Below are 6,485 nucleotides of genomic sequence, written 5' to 3' on the forward strand. Positions count from 1 at the left end.
TCCTGCCCCCGCCCCCCCCCCCCTTCCCCCCCCCCTTTTTTCCTCTTTTCTTTTCTTTTCTTTTCTTTTCTTTTCTTTTCTTTTCTTTTCTTTTCTTTTCTTTTCTTTTCTTTTCTTTTCTTTTCTTTTCTTTTCTTTTCTTTTCTTTTCTTTTCTTTTCTTTTCTTTTCTTTTCTTTTCTTTTCTTTTCTTTTCTTTTCTCTCCTCTCCTCTCCTCTCCTCTCCTCTCCTCTCCTCTCCTCTCCTCTCCTCTCCTCTCCTCTCCTCTCTCTCCTCTCCTCTCCTCTCCTCTCCTCTCCTCTCCTCTCCTCTCCTCTCCTCTCCTCTCCTCTCCTCTCCTCTCCTCTCCTCTCCTCTCCTCTCCTCTCCTCTCCTTCCTCTCCTTTCCTCTCCTTTCCCCTTACCCTTACCCTTACCCTGCCTTTTCTGCTTTAAATATTACTATTTGCTTCATAGTTTGCTTCATTGTCTGCAGTTCCTTTCTTAAGATGATGCAGCTTTGTACTACATTTATTTGGTATGCTCTCTTCTTCTACAAATTTAATGCTAGACCTTTCAAATGGAGTTCTTATTCTATTCTAGTTCCTAATTTTGTTATTGTAAGGCCTAAGATCTTGTTCTGTGAAGTCTAGTGACTGGCATGCTGAGTGCTTCTTCCTGAATTCTAAAATTTATGCTTGCTCTAGAGACAGAGATACAAAATCTTTAATTTTTCATTGCAAAATCTAATGTCTGCTCTCATAAATTTAATGTGGATCTGCTTTGCAGTGGCATGCTTGATTTTTCTCTACAGCCCTGACCTTCACAACTTGCAAATGAATCTTAATTCCAGCCATAATGTAAGCAGTGACACCTTAATTATTTCACTGATAAACCTAATTTTGGTTATCCCAGAAATACCCTATGATTAATTTCTAAAGGATTTACTTTGAAACATCTTTACTGGAAAAGATAATTGGAGAACAGAACAGAATGATTACAATTATTGAATACTAATATTTAATGAAAAAATAGCCAGGAAATACAATTTTATATACAAAAGGAATTGAAACTTAGTAATTAAATTCCTAGAAACTTCAAAACATGAAGAAAGATTACTATTCTATTTACCATCACATCTTTTTTCTTTTTCTGCAGGGAAGCAGGGGTCTCAGTGTACTTACCGGTGAGAAGTTCAGCATGCAGTGAACCTAAGGTCAGAAGAACATTTTTTCCAGATGAGAGGAGGTTGTTAATTGTCTAATCATTATTATTATTGATTTGTGTTACCATAAGTTCCTGTATTTAATTAGTTTCTCCTTTTTTTTTCCCCTAGGAAGAATCTGTCTGTGTTTACTCCAATTTTTGTTTTGTGCTAATCCTCACCAATACAGTTTTGTTCTGTGGTCAGTTGAGTAGTTGGGCAGCTCTTCTTGTTGCTCACCAAGCCTCAGCCTACTGGGTGATATCTACATACCCTGTGGAAAATAATTTCCATTTTCTCCCTAAGAAACCTCATGGGTACAGTGCTCAGTACATCTGAGGTCTCTTATCTAACTGAAGTCCAATTCTCACTGTACAGCTTCTACTTCACTAAGCTGTGAATATATTGTTTATTCATAAATAATGCTCTTGTGTACATAATACATAAACAATGCTCTTGTGTAGATAATACACACCTAAGGCAGGTGTTCCTTCTTAATATCTTCAGGAATTACTGTGTCCAAAACTACACTGGGATTTACTGCCGGCTCCTTACTTGGACCCAGACCTGCCATACTTTGATGGCATTGTTCCCATGGGTGATGGCTGTTCCTGGTCTCTTCTTTGTGCTTCCAGTGCTTCAGCAGCTGAGTATCTGGTTAGTTTATTCTCCTACACTCTTGTGAGTATAGGAGACACTCTGCGATGACTCCTGAGTTACTTTTCAATGATTACAATGGAGATTTTTGCCAGTGCAAGCATTTTTTCTCTGTCTTTTAGATCTGTGTGCTTACTGTTTTGGACAATTAAATTCCTTTGGCTTTCAGGAATGGCCATCAGAAGAGACTCTGAGGGCCCTGTAGCTTTGTGATCAGGCACTGAGGAAGGATCATCCAAAAGCAGCTTCTCCTCATAATTTTGTTGCCCTTTACCCAGTGCTTTCCTCTGGCAATGGAGGAAATTTAATGGCAATCCACCATTAAATACTGCAGGACCTGCAGGACCCAGGGAACCATTACCTGAGTGCTGCAAAGATATTGTCTGCATATCTTCATGGTTGTACCTTCATTTCAGGGTGTCCTTTGTATGGGAGTGCTGTGGCTAAAGGTGACAGTTTTGAGTGGTGAAAGCCAAAAGTGACTTTGTCTTTGGGTTTTTAGCCGTGGTTGGTGTTCAGATAATTAAGCAATTTAACAGTTGAGAGAGAATATTGTCTACACTGAAGCATTACCAATATGGCAAATAGAACACTGTGTTGAGCCAACCTCAGTTATCTTTTCCTTTTTGATATTCCATACTGATGGGCTCAGAGGGGCAGCTACCTGCTTGGTGCTGTGCTTTGCCAAAAAATCCTTTGGAAGAACACATGCTAATAAACCCCTGACACTATGTTGACTTTTCCTGCAGGACTTCACAAAGGTAAATTTGACTAGTTGTCAAGTGAAAGTAACTCAGTACTTCCAAGAAGCAAATTCTCTGGTATCACTTGGGCACTTACTTGTTGCCTGCTGAACGGGGTTACTGGGAGTGGCCAGGGACTCCCCAGCTCTGCTGGACAAGTCACAGCATTCCTGGGAACACAAGTGTGGTTCTGAATGCACCCATATGTACCAGTGTGCACAAGGCAACACATTCACAATCTCCCCGTTCAAACAAAAGTATAACCAAACTTCCCACAGGGATCCTCCCACTGGCTTACATCTCTGAGTTAAGATGTAACATCACATGCCAAAGAGTGTGTTGCTGCCTTGCTCCCTGCTTTGTACAGACAGATATGACACTAGACACTGCCTAGTGTAAGTAAGGTAAGTTGCAGCCATTCATTATTTATCCCTCTCAGTCTCTACAAGGTAAGATTTCCCTTTGGATTTTAAACTTAGCTGACCTGTCTGAAGCACTTTGACCTCTCTTGCTGCAGGGCCTGAGTGCTTTTATGCCTGAAATGTCACACAACTCACAACCCCGCATGCCTTGGAGCAGCACAACTGCCCCTCCTGCACTGGCAAAACTGGGAATGTTGGATGGTAAGAGCCCTGCCAGACAAGTCCACAAAGTAGGTGAGTGCCTTGCCCCTGTACAATCTTCATATCATCCTTTCTAGGTACTGCATGGAGACTCAGGACCTGCTCATACAACAGAAAGCAGTGACCAATAGCACCAGGTCAAATTTTACTGCAGTGGCCAAGCTTAGGGGTGGGGTGGCATTTTGCTGAAAAAGCATCAAAGGGTTGATAGATAGTTCTTTTATTCTTCATTCCAGGGACAAGTAGTAAAAGAAGAATAAGGAAAGGCAGAACAGTGTGCTGGCAAGTCTGGTTTGGGGGATATAAAAGGAGATCTTTGCAATTCAAGACTAATAAAATCCTCTTATCCCTTGTTTGCTTGCATTTTTTCGCAGAAAGCCGGACTACTGAGAAGATGTATGAGCCACATGTCCTCCTGCTGTGTTCTTTTTCTGCCCTTACAGTTTCAAGATATTCTTCATAATAAAATTTAAGGACAATTAAATGTCTTTCCAAACAGCAAGATATCAGCCAGAGGCAAAGTTCCCTAGTGCCCAGCTCCAGTGTGAGCTTTCAGACTGAGCCTTGTCTTCTCCCTGAAGCTCTGGGTTTCTCCAGTGTCAGATTAAAAAAAAAAAAAAAAAAAATTAAGAGTGTTTAGTTCCTATCAAGAAAGCCATATCATATTTACACTGTCAGATGTATCAGCCATGACTGAAAAACCGGAAAGTCCTACAGTGAGGGAGCTGACCAGAGCTTTCAACATGTTATTTAATAATGGGTTTTATTTGTTTTGTAGATTTCGGCTACACAGACAAAACACAGCCAGTTAAAAAAATAAAATTTTAAAAAGTCTGAAAAATGTCTCATGGGACTTAGATGTTTTCCCTTCTGTGCCTTGATTCTGGCAAACAGGACTAATTCACAAAGGTACCCCAAGGACAAACTATCCCTGGGGGGTTTTCTAGTCCTCCAGACACTCTTCTGTAGTTGTTCTACTACTGCAATAGGTCTAATTTGTTCCAAATTGGATCCTCTTAATGCTACTGACTTACTTTCTGCTTCTCTTCTGTCATTACTGTACTCAGTACCTTCAGGTTTGCACTAATAGGGCCACCTTCCTCAAGAAAGCCTATCATTTCTTTGGCCACATGAAACATGAATATTATTTCAGCTGTCTCCTTCAGTATAATCATGGTGTTCCAATTCCATACCAACCCTAAAAGAACACCTGCTAAAATACATATATATATGTGTGTATATATATATATATGTGTATATATATAATTAAACAAAAAACAAACAAAAACCCAAACAAACAAATATCCATTATAGGATCCAACAAAATTATTAGAGGGAAGGCAGCCAACATGTTTTTTAAAAAAACCCTTTTGGATGCCTAGTTCAGCATTTATCTTCTGCTGGCTGTTCAGTGGAGAGGCACAAATGTACTCAGACAGGAAAAAATACATGAAATCACATGTGTTAAGCATGAAACTCTTCTGTGTTGTTTTTGTCTATTCCATCAGGTGTTATTGTAGATCCTATGTTGTGGCATTGGGGGCGGGTGTTATGCTCTGGGGTACTTCAATGAGCTGGTCTGCAGAGCTGTTCTGTCTATTTATACTCTTGTAAATATCTCTCTGAAATGGTGCAGAGCTAGCTAAAATTGAAATCATATGTCTTTCCAGTTGTAGCCAGTGAATGAGGATAAAGGCATTCCTGTATCCCATTAGAGGATCCCTGTGGTATTTCAGACATCTTGAGGTTGCTGTCATCAGGCCTGTCTCTACTAAAAATCACTGTAGCCCTGTAAAAAGCTAACCCTTACAACTGTCATTACTGCCATGATAATTGCCTGAGGACGTAGGCGCTCTCTTGCTCCTACACCATGGAACAAAGGCTGCTCCCTTGCAAATAACCTCTGACAGAAGGCTCCCAGAGCCTGGCAGGCAGTCCTGCTCGAGTGGAGGCTGTCATGGATCCAGTCCTGTGTTCAGAAGAAAGCCTAAAGGGTGAAATACTTTAGAAGGGGCAGAGAAGCAAAAGGAGCCAGCAGCAGAATTCATGTGGGTTTGGACAGACCAGTTTAGCTATGCAGAATATTAAGCACATAAAACCTCATATATTAACAGCACAAGAGGAAGGAAGTGGTGGAAATGGTGGAAGGAAGTGGCGGAAGTGGCGGAAGTGGCGGAAGTGGCGGAAGGAAGGAAGGAAGGAAGGAAGGAAGGAAGGAAGGAAGGAAGGAAGGAAGGAAGGAAGGAAGGAAGGAAGGAAGGAAGGAAGGAAGGAAGGAAGGAAGGAAGGAAGGAAGGAAGGAAGGAAGGAAGACCTTAAGACAGGAGGAGACAGAGACACATAATGTCATACAACTCCCTCCTTCAGCGCTATTCCATGAAATTGGTACATTTTCTCAGACTCTATAAGACATTTCAATTTTCCAAATGTGATAGCATCATCTGGTAAATCACCTGCCATCTCATTAGCTTACTGGCACTGGAGAACAAAAAATGGCTTTTATTTGCAAAATGATGTATGACCAAGCAATTGCTTATGGTTATTACATGGCCACAGTGCACTTCCCACACACAGAGCTGCAGTGCAGTATGAGTCTTTGCACCACAAAAGGAAGTCTTGTGTATCTGAGACATCAACAGCTCAGCTCACAATAGGTATCAGTTCCTCTGCCAGTGAGGCTTCTGTGGGCTTTAATATCAGGGCCGAGATGTTTTCAGCTGCAGCCTTGGACCCTTGATCTCAACTGTGCAGACAGGTACGCTAAACCAGGTAAGCCAATGTGGGCAAAGTGTTCTTCCACACTCACTTCTGACTATGGTTTTCCTGGTAAAATTGGAGGATGCAGACACTGAGATCTATAAGCCACTGATAAGGATGGAGGGTGTGTGGTGTGAGCGAGCAGTACCTTCCCTGCCTCTCTTTCCAAACAGCAGCTGCCCCCAGAAACACATCTGCAAAGTATTTCAGAAGAGGCAGTTCTCAGCATGAACACCACTGCCAATCAAGCTTGTCAGAAATAAGCTTTTAGCCATGGAAACAGAACTGAAGAAGAACCTCTCTCCCAGTTTTTCTTCCAAAATGTCTTGTTGAACCACAGTTCTCAGTGGTTTCAGGTGAGGTGCTGAGGTCTCAGGTGAGGATTGTGACTGCTGATCTGGTACACAGTGACAAGCTGCATGCAAAATAAGAAAAAAAAATTATAATATATAAAGAAGTAGGAATTTTATTGAAGGGTGTTTTATTCCTCATTTTAACTGAGGAGCCCAGTTTATATTCTAG

The 6,485-nt window shown here is 41.4% G+C and overlaps 1 long non-coding RNA gene across 1 annotated transcript; it reads left to right on the plus strand.

Moving 5' to 3' along the window:
- The first annotated feature begins 1,020 nt into the window (after nt 1–1,020).
- On the plus strand, nt 1,021–4,047 carry LOC119695352. The gene is made up of 2 exons (XR_005255186.1): nt 1,021–3,239; nt 3,581–4,047. It is a non-coding gene; the product is annotated as an uncharacterized LOC119695352 (long non-coding RNA).
- Nucleotides 4,048–6,485: the final 2,438 nt, after the last annotated feature.

The sequence above is a fragment of the Motacilla alba genome, chromosome Z (assembly GCF_015832195.1).
Source record: "Motacilla alba alba isolate MOTALB_02 chromosome Z, Motacilla_alba_V1.0_pri, whole genome shotgun sequence".
Lineage (NCBI taxonomy): Eukaryota > Metazoa > Chordata > Aves > Passeriformes > Motacillidae > Motacilla > Motacilla alba.